General features: G+C 34.8%; 1 pseudogene; it reads right to left on the minus strand.

Moving 5' to 3' along the window:
* Positions 1-4,267: 4,267 nt before the first annotated feature.
* Positions 4,268-8,742, minus strand: LOC149555839 (putative disease resistance protein At4g33300; annotated as a pseudogene).
* Between the last annotated feature and the right edge of the window lie 8,537 nt (positions 8,743-17,279).

A 17,279-nucleotide genomic window follows, 5' to 3' on the forward strand; every position in this document is an offset into this window, starting at 1 on the left:
ATCATAATCCTAAATCTAATCTTGGCCAACTTGAAACATGTAACCTCAAACTTAACTCTAACCCTAATTAAATATTAAGTTAAATTGTAAACCTAATCTAATTATAATTATAAATTTAACCATAATAGTTCTTTGTTTCCTTTCATTCAATTACACAAATCATTCCTATCGCTAATCGTTGCGCGTACATAAATGCACAACTGCTAGTTAATTTCATCTTTCAAATCTAATTGAAGTTTTAATTCAATTAAATCTTCTAAAATCTGAAAAATTAATTTTATGACAAATTGAAATTTAAAAATTAGAAAATCTTCATAAACTGAAAAATCTATTTTTTCTAAAAATAAAAAATCAGAAATGATTCTGAAGTATCAATTTTCAATTTTTGGAAACTTTATCTCTCTAAAATTGAAAATATCTCAAATTTTATCCTTTGTCTTTTTCAGTTTAAAATTGGAAACTTTCCAATTTTTCCTCCAGTCTCTTTCATCCTTGTCCATTCATCATGATTTTCCCAAATTGATCTCAACCATTTATGGATTTTCAAAAAATCTATATAAACAATTATCATATATCTTAATTTCATAACTGACTTTCAGATCGAACCTATGTCATTTTGCTATCATTTGAAATCCCCTCTTTTTATCATATTTCTTGGAGCTCAGAGTCTAAGTGCTACCAAAATCACAGCTGTGTGCACACTTCATATGACCAAAGAGAAGTAACAAAATCTTGGAGTATTTGATTGGTTTGCATATTTTATTATGTGATTCCAATTATTTAATGCTTCTTATTTTGTTGAACATTCATAGGCTCATGTTTGGTAGCTTATGTGATTTCATTATTAGATCATTTGGTGCTACTAATCCTCATTTATTGAGTGTGTAGATTTAAGCCTATACACTAACTAGTTTTTTTTATAGAGGTCTAAATAGAGAGGGGATTGGGGAAGTTATGTTTGAACTAAAGTACAAATCATTTTTATGAAAACTTGAGCCTCCTACTAACACCGAGTTAATCAATATTTTCCCCAACACACTAAAATAGCCCAGTCGCTACAATATCAATATATTGTCACTTCCATTTATAGTTATAGTCTTCAAGTTTGTCAATCTACCAATCTCATAACTAAATTTTGAATAGCTAATCTATAGCTAGACTAGTGAGTATCACCATTTTCCACCTAATTGTTGTACCCATGTAAACATTTTGGTCATGTTCATATGGCTTGCCACTTCCTCCCAAGTTGTTTTTGTCTGCATGATTAGTTTGATTTTATATGATTAGTCTGATGTTTTCATTGTATTTTATCTCTTGATCAGTCCATGGGCCTTTTAATAACTTGGTCAAAAATCCACCAATTATTTTGGTTCATCCAAGTTTTATTTATTCTATTCAACTTTCGTTCCATACTAGAATGGGCCACTTGTCAGATTTCATGATCTCTTTGAGATACCCTAGTAGGTGAACTATAGCTACTTCTGCAATTCGACAAGTACCCATTTTCTATAGAGGGATCTGATATAAGATTTTAGTCTTTAATCTTGAATCTGCTCATGGTAACTTGCTTTTGAGTTCTTTTGTCTGCCTACATTTGAGATTTGATTTGCTGCTTATCCAAACATTCCATCCATAAAGCTCCATTGACATGACAAGTAACCCATGTTCTTGGATACCTGCATGTGTTTTGAAGAGTATATAGTGTTTTCCAACCTCCTTTATCTCTCTTCATCCTCTATTATTCCCAACTAAGCTTTTATTATTTAAGATTAGTCCTATGCATATGTATCCTTATTATGTCATGATCTCCGTGGAGCTCCACATAAGTGTGAAACTTTGTATGTTACCACATTATGTTCCTTTTTAAGTGAAAAGACCAACATCTTGGTCTGTTGACGTTTAGTTACATCCATGTTTCTTTGGAAAATAGATGTGTTCCTTTCAAATGGTCGAGCTTAAGCAACACACTAAGCTTTGACTGCTTAGGTGGTTGTGGGCTCGTTTCTTCCCCTTGCTTCATTTTAATTTATAAAATAATTGTCATCAACATTTGAGTTTGTACAATTTTTTGTTCCAACCTGTTCAATTGCGTAGAAAAAAGTGAATGACAATATATTGTCCTCTAACTTGCCACTGAGATATTTTCAAACATTTCCTACTTAGTGCAACGAATACAAGCCATGGGTGTCCTAACAATTCAGTCACATGAACAGTTTGGTTGGATGCCCCGTGGTCTCATGAAAGGGTGTAGTTACAGGTTGTAGGTCATGGTTTTGATCTTTGCATGGAGTAGCATTTATCACCTTTTAAAATATGTTTTATCATGTTTTATTCATATCTGACTAATCTAGAAATTTGTTTCTATTACAGAGTAAGTATTATATTATATTTAATTAGGAAAATGATCTAAGGTAAGGTAAGTGGAGAGATAGAGGGGTACTGAGAAATGTTGTTGGTAAGAGAGACAATATTAATTAATAACAATCAAACCAGATTACTAATCCAAGTCATAATCTAAGATTGAGGATGAAAAAATGTCAGTATATGAGTTGTTATTCTTAGAAGAAGTAGAGCCAAGGCTTTTATTCTCTAATTAGTTAGAGCCACCAAAATTTAATAAGTTCTTGCAAAGTGTGACAATAGGAGGGAAACAATGCAAGAGAAAATGCACCCTCTAGTGGCAAATAACACTTGTGATTTCCTTTCAGTTCTCCTAAAGCACCGAACTTTTAAAAATCAATAGACATTTTGATTGACATAAGAAGACAGGTAAGAAAAGATACAAAACCAAATTGATTGCAGAAGGCATTGATCAGTACAAGGAAATTGACTAGGGTTTATAATTTTAAAATTAAAAATTTTGATGTTGAAAGAAGATTTCTTCCAATTAAAAAGAGAGAGTTGCACGGGGAAGTAGATGTCGTACCATAAGATTTGCTAATTGGGCCTCATGTTAGAAGAAAGGACTTCTCAATGTCAATAAGAATGATGAAATTAGTAAACATAAATATATTTTAAAAATAAATCATTTTCAATTTTGAACTATTAAGATATTTCTTTTTTTTTAAATTAATTGTATGCCCGTACATTAATTTGCAAGGACTAATAACAATGTACAAAGCTTTCTAGAATAACAAAAAGATTAGCTCACCAACATTGAAATATATATACATATATATATATATATTCCACTAATTGTCAAAATAATTTAAAAATGTTAATACAAAATTATAGTATACTATAAAATTAAAAAGTCAAATGTATTATTTATTGAAATAAAATAATAGTATATTAATTGTAAATGAATATATATACAAGTCCCTTATTCAATTAAATTATCAAAAGTAAAACAATATTATTAAATTTAGTTACATGATAATCAATTTAAAAACTATGTACCAATCAAAAAATTAAAAATGAAAAACTATCAAACATAAATATAGTTCAAATTGATTTTAATAATATGTTAAAAATTTTATAAAAGTGGTTCCTACTTTTAGAAGGATTTTGACTTCTGTCATACATAGAGTCCCACATCAGAACATTTTTGCCAAAGGGTGTGATAGAAATTTTGCATGGAGTATTCTTTTTTGTCCTCACTATGGATCTTCTTGTTCTCTTGTATCTTGATGATGGATCATGTAGTATGATCCAAAACATTGATTGTTAAAAAACTCTACACAATCAAATCCAGAAATTATGTACTTATACTGATGAATCATGTACTATGATCCAAAACATTAATGATAAAAAATCTCTACACAATCAAATCTAGAAATTACGTACTTATACTGATTCTGTTTGTTCTCCACCATCTCCCAAATGTATGTTAAGGCTTAAGAAGTTATAAATTCCTTTCCATTTGCCAGACCCAAGAAAATGTAATATGCTGAAAAGAAAAATTTTGATCTGCTAATTTCTTACTCTAGGAAAACACATTAAAGCACGAGCGAAAGGATTTAATTGTTGCTCAGGCACAATTTACCATGAAAAGAACATTGCAGCATGATCACTCGTGTGTCTGCTGTAGCTAGGGACTAAAACCCTTAATAATTTAAAAATTAAAATATATGACATAAATACAATATTGACGGTAGTGCTAAGCACTCTGTGCTCCTGCCATAAGTTTAAAGTGCATAGATAGAAATCCAACCCCAATGACACAAATGGTCTTAATTTCTAACTGCGCTTCTAAAACTAGAAAGAAAATTACTCAACCCATGGTCCATAGTCATTGTTCACAATATAAATGATTGCTGGAGCAAAGTTATGTGTCTAGAAACTCTAAACTAAATGTTGGTTTTGCAATTATCACATTAATCGACTCACGAAAACGAGACCACTCTTTCTTCAATTGCTCGTCACAGATCACATCTGACAAAGACGTAAGGCCATTAACCATTCTAGGAAGTTTCTTGATTTTTTTGCAGTCACCCATGTTGAGAATTTTGAGTCTCTCCAACTTATTGAAGTCACGTGGAAGAGCCTCCAAGCCTTGACAAGGAAATATAAATTTCCAAGTTCATAAATTGAGGCTGGCAGTTCTTTGAGATTCAGACAAGGAACTAAGCTCAGCACTTGAAGAGATCGTACAAGCTTCCCCAGATTCTCATGAATCTTGCGAAGTTGATGGCAATTTGTTATAGACAGTGTTTTTAGTGAACTGAAATTGCAAATACCAACAGGAAATTCCTCAATATCCTCACAGCAGTCAATATTAATCTCTTCAAGTTTAAGCAGCTTTGAGCACACTTCAATGTCCAATCGTCCCTTATCAGTGCTGCAGAGACTCAGTGAGAGCTTCCTGAGATTTTCTAAATATTGAAAATAATCTAGATCAGGGACAATCAATTTTTCAAGCCGAAGGCTCTTCAGTTGAACCAATGAACTAAAGGTTGACATGTCGTCAATTTTAGCCCTACAGGATTTTTGGTTGATTATGATAAGAATTTTCAACCGAGACATTTCGTGCACAAATGGTGGAAGGAAATATTCATTTCCATCAAATATCAATACAAGAGCACGGGCCTCCGAAAACTCGAACTTAGGCCATTTATTCTCTTTCATTGGACCTGCAAAAGTATTCAAAACCTTTTAAAGAAGGAATATATATATTTTGATGGGCCTCACTCATTTGCTTGAAGCCTGATACTTGTGAATATCAATAAACCAATTTAAAGCAATCAACCTGTGCGAATGGCAATAATCTCGGCGGCTTTTATATCTCCATGTGAGGGATCTTCCCAGCAAGAGAATGGAGATAATCTCAACCTTTTGCATATCTTGTCATTTTAGTTGTCCGCAGATTCCACACAATAAATAGCCAAACGCTGCAACATATCATGTTGAACTGAATATATCTCACAATTGCTTGGAAAGCAAGAGTTAAGATGCATTCAATCTTCAGTGAGACATCTTTTTCAAGTTCTCAAAATGAAGTAGCAACATCTCAATAATTACAAATTTTGAGTTGAAGTAAAACGATTACATGTCGAAACTCCATTTAGATCATGCTGGAAGAAATGGGAGATTTACTCTTTCGGCTTGATGATCACTATCTATATCTTTCTGCTACATATTTCAACGCAATTTCAACAAAAGAATCTAAAAGAAGACACTCACCTTGAATTATGATTTAGCTGTACCAAATTCAAGAGCATCAACAGGGATTTTTTTAACTTCAGGAAACAATATCAGGTCCAAAAAGCATTTTTTTGTATCATTGTCCAGATCTTCTATGCTCAGTGCTAGGCGCTTGAGAACATCCTCTTCATAAGATCTAATATTGATTCGTCTTCCTTGTGAAAGCTGCCTTTAGGCATATTCCCAATATGCATTTTCACTGTATTTATGTAAATAACGTCCAATCACCTCCAAAACAAGAGGTAATCCTAGACATTCTTTTGCTACCTGTTAGTACAGACTAGTTAGCCCCAATATAATCTCAAAGGGCGGCCTTCAGATCTACACATATTGAACTAAACGAACCATGCTTCCTAAATTGCAAACACGGAATGGATAGCAGATCTACACAAAATCAGCTAGCAAAATATAATGTCGTATTATGGCAAATTTAGCAGACTTCAGGTTCACTAAAATCAACAAATGAGACGTAGATAGACATAGGTATACCTCTTTGACTGGTTTCTTGTCGAACCATCCATCTGGAATGCTTTCTTGTCCAAAGGCCCAATAACAAAAGAGGGATAGAGCATCTTCCTCTCCAAGCGAAGACATATAATGAGTGCTATCAAGGTGTGTGGAATTGACACTGTCCCTAACTGTAACAACAATCTTGCATCCCTCTACTTCAAACAACAATTCTTCAAGATTAACATTTGGCCCCAGATCATCTAATATGACTAGAATATTTTCTTGCTTAAGCCTGAGTATTTCCTGAAGAGCCTCATGAATGCTCTCACTCTGAGAATCAGGCAATGGTTGATCCCCAGTAATCATTTTCCATATGTTCTCAAGAATCGTCTTGTTATCTGGTAGCTGTGAAACTGTTTGAAAAATTATCTTGTCTCCAAAACGTTCTGAGAAGAAGAATGGAGAACGTGAGGTCAGGGAAATCAGAAAAGAACGCAAGGGTCACGGAAATCAGAAAAGAATGCAAGGGTCATTTCCAATAGATAGACAAGTATATGTAAGGTCTCATTAGTAATTAATTAACAAACATAAATAAGTTTATTTGCTAAATTTCTAATTCATTGAGTCTGTATCGTATTTGTGTTGTTTTTCTTCTCCTACTAAGGGCAGTTTTTTCTGCGATGTGGTGGCCAATAAATTGCAAGGGTTAAGCACATATGCAGATTCGTAATCACCCCAGCAATATATGAATTCTTTCAACTCTCCCATTACTGCTGTCGTTGGAATGCATTGGGAAGTAAGTTAGGATCAAGATATTCAAATTTGACTTCTTTATTGAGAGGTTGACGGGCAAGTCTAATCACGATTCGGTGATGTTACCAATATACACAAGTGTGAACACAAAGAGCATACTACAGTAAGTGAGATCAGGTCTTATATTCTAGTCTCCCTATAAGTTTAATGTAGGATTGTAGCCAGGCTAAAAATCCCCACGCAACTTTGCCAACCAGACTAGAAGCTCTAAACTCACCACTTCCTCATTGGAAACATTTTCTAACTTATCATTTTGATATCAGAGGACAAGCCCACTTCCCAGTGAAAATAAAAGCTATTCTAAGCATAAGTATTCCGCATATTGGCCACTTGACCTGATAGTAAGGTCTTGATAGATCAAGGGCTCGAATGGATGGATCAAATATGAGAAGGGGAGGACAGATGTCTTCACAGGATTGACCAAACAGGATAGCTTAAGAGGAAGAGGAGAGCATAGCAGAAAAGAGTACAGATTAAGGGGAAGAAGAGAGGACTACACCAAGTAAAGCAAGATGATGAATAAATGCTCTTCATACGCGTAAAAGAGGAGAGGAGGGGGTTATTGAAGGGAAGAGAGGAGATATGAATGGCCGTTAAGCTCTTTAAGAAGAAGGAGAGGAAGAGGATATATTGAGAAGATGGGGGAGAAGATTGCATTAACATAAGCAAGTTGAGGATTCAATTGCCTTTAAGCACTTCAACGAAGACAGAAGAGAAAGAGGGGAAGGGGAGAGGATTTCACATCAAAGGTGGAGGCATGAATGGTGTTCAGAAACTTTGAGGAGGCGAAGACAGATCGAGGGGAAGGAGAAGAGAATCTAGAAACCACAGTAAGGCATGAATCATTTTCAGGCACTGTGAGGAGGAGAGGATGGAAGAGGACTATCCAGCCTTGTCAACAGGAGATGGTTCACACAATGAAGAGCTCATCAATAGTAGACGAGACACAGTTAACAAATACCAATGGAAAAGGATTCCCCTGCTTGAGTAACTGAGGAAGATTTCCATGCTAGAGCAGCTCCCTAACTTAAGCATGAGATTATATACTTAAAAAGGAGGTCGAAACATAACCTATACACAGAGATCGCCACAAACTAGAGGTAAATTGTCTCGTCACACCACGGTTAAGGTTGTGGGTATGATTGATGTTTTGAATATAGGCTTACCTGAGTGCAATGGAACACATACAGTTCCTGCATCCGATTGCTAAAGTGATGCACATTTTACCTAGCAGCGAAATAGGTTGCCTAGCACTTGGGCGAATATAGGCCAGCATTAAAATAGCCTCCTCTTCTCAGATCTAATTCCTATCAAAGCCCAGACAATACAAAAACAAGTATTTAACAAAATTCCTTGATTCAGCAGGAATTTTTGTGTGGGTGTGTGTAAATGGTTAACTTATGGTTTCAGCATCCCTCCCGAGAGCAACTCCCGAAAAATGCATTTTACGAGATCACTTGATTCAAAGAGTAAATATATGGTCTACTTACGTTGGACATCAGAATCCGTACAGAGAGCAGCAACCAAGGTTGTTTTGCCACTGCCCGCAATTCCCATCACTCCGATCTTATTGAAATTATCTTCAAATAACCGCTTTTTCAAATCCGCTACTTGATTCTCCAAACCCACGCTATGTTTGGGTAGTTTTGGAATATATGAGTCTGCAAATGAAGATGAGGGTTGCAAGCATAACAACCCCTCGCTCACCCATTGTCCCAATTTTTGACAGCCTGAGAGAAGGGTATCGACACCCGCATCAACAGGCCTAGACAGAAGCGCTCTAACAACCTCTCCAGCAGCTCCTTGAACAAGCGCGAGAACATAGGCGGAAACCATTTTGTTAGCGTATCGGGGGTGATTAGGGCAGCCACTTATTTATCAATGACTCCTAGAGTGAAGTGGAAATGGCAGGATATGAAAGCTGAGAGGAAACTTCTTGCAGTGTTGATTCCACGCTGAATTGTACTCATTTAGCGAGCAAGCAAACAAATTGAACGTGGGATGTTGGAAGTAGAGTGGAAATTTCTCGCACATTTTTTCCACGATGAATTGTCTGCATTTAGGGAGTGAGCAAGCAAATTTTCCACATATGGGGCCCTTCTTCCCGCCTTTACCTCTCTTCAGTTTACTGTCTAGGAAAATTCGAAATCTTTCAAGAAAATTAGAAAAATAAAAGTTTTCAAAATAGTACAAGAGAGGGAGAGTCAGTCAACAATTTTTGTAATTATTAATTAATTAAAAATTAAAAGCTAGAATAGAATCATAATTATAATAATAAATATGACATTTTGAGCACCACAATGGTTTAGTGGGTATAATTATAAACCAATTTAATCCAATGAATTTTTTTTTTACAAATGACAAAGAAAAGAGCCTAATAATAACTTAATAAGGTCGACTGCCATGGAATTCATTTAACCTTTTGTATACCTTAGTCCTTAAAGTTAAATTCTATTAGTAGAAAGTCTTTGAAAATCTTTCCCACATATGTAGGATTATAGTTTATAATTTTGCTTCAACATCGAAGAAAAAGTGAATCATTTGAAGTGAATGGTAAAGGGAATGTAATTGACAGTGATGGGACATATAATCAATGCCAACTCACATTGCAAGTGTGAAGTGGAGGTGGTGGTGAGGATAGTAGACACTTCTCACCATTATGGAAATTAAAATTAGATCGATGTTTCATTTCAGGCATTCAACCCGAAATAAGACTTCCACCATTGATATGTAATCATCAAACGATATATTATTGTTCGGTACAACTCCACTGGGTTGTATTTATTACCCATTTCAATTTTTTAGTTGTTACGTAATACATTTTAATATGTACTTTTTTCCAAACAAGGAGGGCCTTTCGAGATAAAGTCTAGTAGGCAAAAAATACCTTGATCAAACATCATCCAGTAAGGCATAAAATAGTCTAGATTTATATTAATTTGAAAAATACGAGTACAATCAAGCTAGAAAATTCAAATAGTTGCATAACCTTATAAATTATATTCTATGAACATTTAACAAAGTACAATAACTTATAACTGTACCTATTATATGTTGTATATCCTATAAATACAAGTCCCAAAGGGTCTTGGTACCCCTTCTTATAGAAAATGAAGGGGTGCATACAAGCTTCAGTACCTTTGGTAACTAATAACTAATTTGCAAAATTTTCACAAAAAATTTACAAAATGATTTGGGAAACAAGAAATTAATGAAGTACCCACCGCATAGCTTGAAACATTACCAATAAATTGTCAAGGTGTTCTATGTTTGCAGCATGTGGATTGAGCCTCTTTTGTCATCACAAATCATGAATTGCTTGGTCCAACACCTCCCTTTCTACCTCCTGCTCTAGTTCATGTTGGCCACTGATATACCTAGGATAATTTATCTAGAGATTCCACATAATGTTCATCATGCTACTAATAATATCATACTAATCTTCTTCAGACCCAACCTGCCCTAGGTGCACTATAGGGTCTGGTGCCTGTCCTTTTGGATGCTAATGAAAATGAAGTCCTGGGATGCTCATCAAATTTCCCAACCGCAGTTGTTAATCTAGAGAAAACCTTGTGCTTTGAGTACACGTTCTCATTTTTGTTAGCAACTTGGTTTTATAAAGCATTCATTTAATGCCCAAAGGAAATTAATTGTCATGTTTCACATGCTTTGAAAACAAGTTGTACAACATTCACCAATGTGTTACATTTTTTGCATTAATAGCCACCAAATTACCTCATTAATTATGTACCCTTTCCAGCTAAGGAGAAAAATTGCCTCATTAATTATGTATTTTTTTCCATCAAATGGGGAAACATCACCTCATAATTTATATATTATTTCCATTCAAGAGGGAAAAAATTGCTTCCTAAGTTATGTATTTCACTAAAAAAAAGGAATTAATCACACTGATTTTATGAAATTCTTCCACATTGGAAAAAAAAAGTCAATTAAAACAAAGTTTTTGTACATTGAAAATTTTGCTAGGTGATAATATTTTTTTTCCTCTTTAAAAATGATGGATTTGCCAACATTTTATAATTTTTTTGGGTAGGGAGTTTCTTAAAGTTATCCTTGGATGAAACCCATAACTCTTTATTGTTGCAATAATAAAAGTTCACCTGTTAGGGCTACAATTTGATCATATCTAATGATCTACCTTGTTAGAGGTATGCTCCATTAAAATCTTTTAAGACTATTAGGTCATACATTAATTGAAGGATTCAATACTTACAATAAAGTAACGACTATGTTATAAGAATTAAATAGGACTACTAAAACCACTTTGTTAAGAAATTTTCCCTGACTCAGTCTATTAGAATTGATTTAGTACTTGATCCTTTGGTTTGCTCTACAAGATATTTATGGATCTCCTCTCTTCAATATCTCTATTTGACCTCCTTATCTGATATACTCTGTTTCATCCTTCACTGCTTTGGTTTCTTTGTCTGATCTCTTATCTGACTTAGCTTTCCTTACTCTGGTCTAAGTTTTTTCACTCCTCAGCTTCTCCATTCATCACACATAATAATTTTACGGTTAGAACCCCCCCTTAAATAGATAATTGTAGAAAGTTGTAGATCATAATCAACAATCCATATTTCATCTTTTTGTCATTTAATCCTTCTAATTTTTTGATTGGTTAATATGCTTATCTTCGGATTAATGTCTTCATCCAAAATGTGTAATTTTCTCCTTAACTATCTCTACAATCATTCAATATCATGTAGAAGTCAGCTAAAATGATTTACATAAGTGTTTGCATAATTACAAACTCATATGTCAAACCTGGTTTACTCGGCACTTGAATGTTCTAACGCTCAATCATAACTAACATTCATGTTGGCACTCAGCTTCTATATGCTCGACATATTCTAATTCAATCGACATTAATTAACTTTCCAAATTCTCAATATCTACTCTTCTACTTGGCATCCTGACACTTTCTCTACTGGGGTACTTGACAACCTTTGACTTGTTCGACATGTGAAAAAATATAAACAAGAGCTTTGTAGCTTGACCTTCTCTAGATGGCTCAGCCATAGTGATGACTGACCAACACTACCATGGAAATGACTAAGTGTTAGACACTAATAGGAAACTTGGGCTTAGAGATCAACACGATGTGCATCCATGCTTGAGACCCATTTTTGTCCCCCTCTCAAGCCCTGTTCAAGGATTGATTTAAGGAGTTATTTAAGGTGTAGTCAACTTGTGGGATAAAGTTCACTTTGAACCCTTTATAAGCCCATCCATTTGCCCCATTTTGCATCATGAATTCATGACATCATCCCACACACACTAGCACTCAAGCACTCAAGCCTTCAAGTCTTTATTTCTTTGTTTTTGTAATTATTTGAGTTTATTTTCTTACTTCTATTCGTGTTGGTTTTGCTAATTAATTTAATTTTTTGATTTCAAAATTAATTTAGTTTCTTTCTTAGATTATTTTAATTCTAATTTTTAAACTAGTTTAATTTTTAATTTTTATAATTATTTTTTTCTCTTATCTTTATTTGTGCTATTTTGTTCATTTTATTTTTCTATTAATTTTTTGAAACAATTTTTTTACATAGAGGTTTTTTAAATGGTCATTTTATTCATATATAAAAAATAAAATTAAATAACATATTTAATCTATTTAAAATATATTTTAGAAGTAAATTTTTTTACTTAAATTGAAAAGTATAAATTACTTATAATTTTCGTGTTAATAGATCTCATGGGGTTAATCCTCTTAGATTCAACAAGAAAAGAATTTGTGGAAGGTCCTAGAGGAAGTTTGGATCAAAGTCAATTTGGAAAGGACTTCCAAAGGAAACCTGGGACCCTCTGGGATTGGTGTAGTTGTTAGGGATGAGACTGGCAATACTAGCAATAGTGATAAAAAGGATAGTAGAAAAACCAATAATCAGGTTGAGTGTCTAGTTGTAGTAGAAGCAGTATTGTTGGGCATGAGAATTGGGGTTGAAGAATCCATTTGGAAGGTGAATCGCAACTAGTGTTGAATGACATTGCCCAAGGTGAAATAGAAATTTGGTAATTAGATAAACATGGCATGTTGATACAAAGTTCGTTGGAATAATTTGATCAATTATATTAATCACTTGTAATAAGGGAAGCCAACAAGGTGGCATACACATTGTCAAAGTTGGGAGCTAATGTGAAATTTTGTATTTTAGAGGAGGATTTTTTCAACCTAGACCTGTACAAACTGATGCCACCATTGCATCAAAATCTCTAAAAGTAGACATTCCTTATGCAAATGGATGTAGACGAGATCTTAGATGACTAAGTACCCATAGTTTTGGCATGTGTGGTAGATTGGCAAGATTGGGTAATAATGGTAGTTAATATTAGGAGTTGTTCCTTGTCACAAACTTTCAAATACTCACCTTCCAAATTTTATTTTTATCTAAAAATTTGAGGCACGAAAGAGAGGTGTAGTGGCAAGATGGAGGCAAACTTTTCCTTGGCTATAGATGGTAAAATCCTATGCTTCAAGGGGTTGATTTCAACCATGTGGCTCAAGAATGTGTTCATGTTCGATGGAGATTTTTCTAGGAAGCGCTAAAGTTATTTTTTAGTGAAGAATATCTACAAAAAGATTAACGCCCAAGGTCAAATTTGGAGATTTCATCTCTTTTTTTGGCTTTATCACTTACAGTGGTTGATTTGTTACTAGAGGTGATGTATTTGGTGAGAGAATGTGTAGAGCCGAAGTGGGGTGGCGTAATTGAAGATATTTTCATAATGGCGGAGTTGGGGGTTATTATCCGCATGTAAAATCAACCTCAGTGGATGATTGGTGGTGCCCCAAGTGAGTTGCAACCTTTACTAGTGTGGTCGGCTAGCGGTCTTGTTGAAGTACATCTCCCATTTTCTCGAAAAGGGTGGTGGAAGTTGCTGGAGTTCTCGCATGCTATGGAGTTGGATCAGGTTTTCATTAGGTACTGAGTGGTGAGGAAGTGCAAAGTGACAACCTAGAAGTCAAATGCGCTTATGGGTGAGGATAGGAAGTTGAGAATCTGAAGGCAAATTTTGGTAAGATAGAGTAAGAGGAGCTTTGAGCGGGATGGTGTTGGTTCTGTTGGGGCCAGGCTTAATCGACTCATACAAACATGGGCCTAGCTACTCTTAGCCAATAGCCTAGGGCCACTGTTATGCATTAGGCTTAGGCTATTGGCTAAGAGTGGGCTTAGCCTACTCTTAGCCAGTATTAGTCAATGGTTTGAGTGTGTCAGTTAAGCCCCTTGTTTTAGGGGTGGTTTTTTGTCTATGGATTCAAATGCCTCTAGTTAGTAGGGAGTTGGGCCAGGTGTTGATCTTGTGATGGGTTCCCTAGCTAAGTTTATAGATGTCTCTGGAACAAGCATTGATGTGTCTTTGCTTCTTCTCGTATGAAAGATTCTGGTGGGAGGTAGGCTTATTGCAAGGCTAGTGTTGTTAGGGCAAGCATTGGGTTTCTAAATTTTACCAAAAAACATCTAGGGAAGTGGTTTTAATAAGTTTAGGTTGAGTAGCGTTTGGTTTGGTTTTGGAAGTCTAGGTGTATGGATCATATTTATGTAAATTATGTGGTCATTTTGCTATGATGTATGTAAAGGGTTGGGTGGCAATTTTTGTTGGGAAGGTTTTTTTTTCACTGGGTTGGCATGGATATGTCCATGACATATGGAAGGGTCTTCTTGCCTCTAATGGCATATCTTGATATATAATTTCTTTTTTAGTATTAATATAAAGACTTTATTAATGATTAAAAAAATTAATTACAATTTAATTTATTCACATTAAATTATATCTAAAAAATAATTGTATTATTAAAAATGTACTAGTTTATCATTGTAAGCACAAAATAATGATATAATAATTTTTAATGATACTATATTCTTCGTGTACTAACAATTTTAAATAATTGATAAGGAATTCCCTATGTGGGCACTACCCATTGGATTTGTCTCGCATTGGAGATAAACAATGTTTTTCGACCTCTTTCACACTGCCGACAAAAGCAAAGGGTTTTTTTTTGACTTGTTTAACTCTCCCTATAGATGTTTGGGCTGCTAAAGTTGGGTTTCCTACCAGAAATGTAATTTCCTGGTTGTTGGGAAAGGTTTTCCGATTTATCTTATCCAATTGATAGTGGTTTTTTGCTTTCAAGGATTTTGAACATTCCACAGGTCGAACCTCATGCATGGTCGATCTTCATTAAAATGAGAAGTTGCTTGAGGAGATTGTAGTGATTTGTATCAGCAATAGTTTTTACATGAAGGAGAAATATTGCCATGAAGAAGAAGTTCATCACATGATTTCTCACGGCATACGCTTTGCTTCTCTGATATTTTTTTAATTCCCTTTAATGTTTAGATTAATCATGCATACTTTAAAATTGTTTATTATACATGAGGTAAATGAGATTAATATTTTGAATATAATTTTCCACCTGATTTGTTGCGTGGGATTTAATTTCGATTGTCGCCAACCCGTCCGAGAATCCTTGGATTCGGCTACAAATGCATCATTTTTCTTTCAACATTCCTCTCTTCTTTTGAGTTGCTTGCTTTCAACCAAGTTAACCGGATTCTTATTATAATAAAAAGGTGTTCCCAGGAGAAGCAACAGGAGTATTCTTCTCACAGAATATGAGGCTAAGAGTCTGTTTGGTTCCTGGAAGATAAAAAGGATTAGTTTTTCTAAATCGAGATTTGAAATTTTTTGTGTTTGTTTCAAAATTGGCAAAATGGAATTAACGAACCGGACTTCCAATTTTGCCTCAAAATCAGGTTTTCCAACTTCCTACTAGCAAGTAGGAATTGAAAATCAAAACCTGGTTATGTCTTTTAAGGAGTGTGAAAACAATAGATTGGACTACTTTTTGAAATTTGTCTTCAACTCTAAGCTTACTCATAAAAATGTTCCTTCACATGAATCTTCCAAGTGAAACAAACCGTTTAAGTAAAATCCCAAAAATTAGAATGAGGATTTGCAAAACCTTGATTTCTCTAAACCAAGATTCGCAGAAATTCCAGTTTTTTAAATTCCAGTTACCAATTAGACCTTAAGCATAAAGCCACAGAATACAATTTGCCTTAAAACAACATAATAACTATGTGATTATTTCGCAAGCTAAGTAAAAGACAACAGAATATCATTTGCGAGCGTTTCGAAACAAAGTACACTATTTCGACAAACCAAAAGAAAGGAATTTGAAGTCTCTATTATTAATAAATTTAGAATGACTTGACTTCAAAGATAAAATCAAAGAGATAATCTAGTGAGGGAGAAGGTAATTGTAATATTCACAACTATGCGGGTGTTTAAAAAATAAATACAGAATGAACGTGTCTTTCAATAGAGTGAAGTATTCAAATAATTACTGCTGCTTGTGTCGAGATTGTGAGAACTGTGCTGGGGCAAAATAGAATCCAGTCTTGAAGTCGGTAAGGCTTTTCTCGCCGTCTGTGTATTTTTAGCATTTTCTCTTGATGCCGACATCAATTAAAGATTATAAAGAGAGGTTCTTATATTTTCTTTGAATCAACTGTTCCACATTTAGGTCTCCATGCCTGTCAATCACTATCCAGGCAAAGCACGCGATGGATAGGATCATTTATGTGGTCATGCCGATGATGTACAACATTATCCGCCGTTAGATGGAAAAATCAGCTTCTTCAAATAGAAAAATGCCTTGGACATAATAACCTTAAGCCCGTTACTGCATCCTGGTGAAGTTTGTGCACATCTAAGCTGAAAGGTATCATGGACAGTCAAGATCCCATTGACGTTTCACAATGGTTGGCCAAAAACCAAGAAGATTCATACATCTTACAAGTGGGTAGCGATAAAGGGCTTGCTCGCATTTTCATGGTGCCAATTACTCTCAGAGAAAACGATGCCATCTTCATTCCTCAGGCGATATTGTTAGGGCCCTATCACATCCTCAAACCACACCTTGCTGAAACGAAGTCTGAGAAATCTCAAGTCATTGCACGGAAGTTTATCAGCAAGCTTCTCGGAGATTTCTTTGATCCACTTTAAAAAGTTTGAAATGGCGGGAGTCTTTCAGATCTTAAGGATGACAATTTCTTTGCAAGTGCAGTCCCTCGTTGCAGGGACTTCTATGGGGATGCTCATTTATTCAAAAATCTGAACGATGAGGCTTTCCCCACGATGTTGTTTAGGGATGCTTCCTTCCTCCTCCTTTTCCTCTCCCACCATCGACCAAAAAAAAATCTCAGATAAGTATAGCAACCCATTCCATGATCTAAAGTCAAGTGAAGGTCTATGGTTTGCTGTGATGACAGATGTCTTCAAATTGGAGAATCAAATCCCTCTGCTTGCCTTAGAGTCACTCTACGCTTTTATTTGTGGTC

Source organism: Cupressus sempervirens, chromosome 5 (assembly GCF_028749045.1).
Source record: "Cupressus sempervirens isolate cs-2001-9-10 chromosome 5, ASM2874904v1, whole genome shotgun sequence".
NCBI lineage: Eukaryota > Viridiplantae > Streptophyta > Pinopsida > Cupressales > Cupressaceae > Cupressus > Cupressus sempervirens.